The sequence below is a fragment of the Ursus americanus genome, chromosome 33 (assembly GCF_024610735.1).
Source record: "Ursus americanus isolate L20-20 chromosome 33, mUrsAme1.1.p, whole genome shotgun sequence".
In the NCBI taxonomy this organism is placed as follows: Eukaryota; Metazoa; Chordata; class Mammalia; order Carnivora; family Ursidae; genus Ursus; species Ursus americanus.
Window position 1 is genome coordinate 546617 of NC_142159.1, and position 2586 is coordinate 549202.

The window sequence follows — 2586 nt, forward strand, 5'->3', positions numbered from 1 at the left end:
ACCGGGAAGGAAGTCTGGCCGCCCCGCTCGTGGCTCCGCCCCCTATTCTCCACGCCCGGAAGGGAGAATCCTCGCTAGCCCTGAGGGCACATGGGAGAGAGTCCCGCCCCCAAAGCGAGAGCGGCCCGGGGAGCGTGCTCAAGGGGAGGCCACGCCTCTCCGCCCAGTGGCGGGAGCCGAGTCGTCCGGACCAATGAAGGGCCCAAATTACCGGCTAAGCTCCACCTCCGGAGAAGGAGGACAGGTGAGTGGCTAATTAGTGCTCCTATCAGTGCGGTCTCAATGGCAGAGCACCGGCCTAGCGGTCGGGAAGGGGTCTTGAAGGGACCAGGAGGCAGGCTTCTCTGAGGGCGGGAATCCCGGGCAATCGTCTGCTTTAAAGGAGAGCGAAGCTAAGCTCCGCCTCTTTGGGCGTGCGTACCTCAGTCTCCCCGTTTGTGACTTGGAAAGGCCGTTGGTCTGGACAGTGTTCTGGGGGTACCTGCGGAGGCTGGCGTGGCGGGGGAGGGGGTGGGTCGGTGGGGCGCGTGGGCTCAGCCCTGGGTTTCTGGGCGTGCCCGCCATCGCTCCGCTCGCTCTACCTCCGGGCTGGGAAGGTGGAGGCTCGCCCCACTTCCTGTTTGTTTCGCGTGCTCTGTGACCATAGATGGTCAGGTCTGGGGCCGCGCGGAAGCCTCCGCCCCGCGGTTTTGCAGTCCTTCCTCCCCGCGCGCTGGGTGTGGTCCCCGAGAATAAGATGAGCGGAATTAGAGAACATCCTGCCCCACTCCGTTAAAACCCAGCTGGTTGAGGCCGCCTCGCCCGGAGCTGGGCGTGTCCTGCCGCCTGCCACTCAGTCCGGGGGACGTTCCGCTCGGCGGCTGCAGCCGGCGGGGGAGAGAGACTTCGCTTCCGCGCTCCCGGGGTCTGGGATCGGAGCTTTGTTCCTTCAAGCCTCACACTTTCCAACCGGTGATTATCCTCCCACAAAGATTTATTTCCAGAAAAAATTGGCGAGTGCTACCGTGCCCACTCCTTCAGCTGAGCTTCTGTGACCGCTCCAAGCTTCAAGTTGAATGCAGGCGTTATATGCCAAAGTCACTCATTCAACGAATACAGTTCTTATAATAACAGCTACCATTTACTGCGTGCTGACAACGTTCCAGGCCTGTGCTGAATGCTTCAAGAACATTTTCATGTAATCCTAATAGGAACGCGCTGTGGAAGGTACCATTATGGCCTCCAGTTTTCAAAAGAGGAAGCTGAATTACTTGCTGAAGTCACAGAGTTACTTGGAACTTTGAAGATAACACACCTATCTGATGAAATCCCATGAATTTAACCCTTACCATAGACCATACCAAAATAACATTTGGCACAGTTTCGAGAAGGTGATGCCTCTGGATGGGGAGACATCCTGGGTTCCATTCCTGGCTTGGGCACTTAACTAGAGATTAGATTGGCCAGATTACCCAACTTGGTTGAACCTGGGCCTTTTTAAATTTTATGGTTTCCAGTATGTTTAAAAGAAAAATGACTACACGACAAAATATGGTACCAAGAAAATGTATATTTTAAATATTTACATTTAACAAAAACACTGTCTCTCACACATACACACACATACAACACAAAAGCTTTAACTTTATTCAAACATAACATCAAATGGTTATATTTGAGTGCTTCATGTATGTGAAGCCTATGGCAAATATCCTCTCTGGCCCTCGTTGTAAACAGCTCTACACATAGCCCTAAATCTCTTTCTGAATTTAGAGACAGGAAATACCTAGACATGCATCCCAGAGGAAGGGGAAAGAGAGGAGGAAACAGGAAAGAGAAGAAAGAAACGAAGAAAATGGGGATAATGATGTGTGGGGTTAAAATGAGAAACAGAAGCAATAACCTATACGAAACCACACTGTAAAGTGATTCTTTGTAAAGAGCACACACATGAGTTAAGTCACACCCCGGCCCCTAAGGAACTTCTCATCTTTTAAGGAGTCTAACCACATGTACTTCTAACTCCAGTGGAAGGCAGTTTAAGAGCAGTATCTATCACTTTTATTTATTCATTTATTTATACACTGAAGAAATACTGAGTTCTTCCTCTGTGCTAGGCACCATGCTACCTTGCACTAGGCACAAGGAGGAGTATGTGAGGGGACAGGTCAGACTCTCTCACTGGCCTCATGGAGCTTACGATCTAATGTGGAAACAGGTGTTGCCATTTGGGGCAGTCGTCAGAAGTGCTGACTATTGGCTTTTAGCTTTTTCCTCCTCACCGATCTTGCCTAGTTTCTCATCCATGGTAGGCTCTCATCAGATACATGGCTAATAAGTGCCTGGAATTCAGAATAGTCATTTCCTGGGCTGTGATGGGTGGGGAGAACATTGAAGAGCAAACATGAGTTAATAGTAGTGGAGGTGGAGTCTATGACTAGCTCAGGTGAGAGGTTCCTATAGGAGAAGAATAGGAGATGAGGGTGAAGAGAAAGGTTGAGCAAGCTGTGCCAGATGAGAGGTAACACCTTAATGTGAAAGCAAGGAGGAGTTGGTCATATTACATTTTAGAAATGTAACTCTAACTGCGGGGTAGAGCATGGGCTT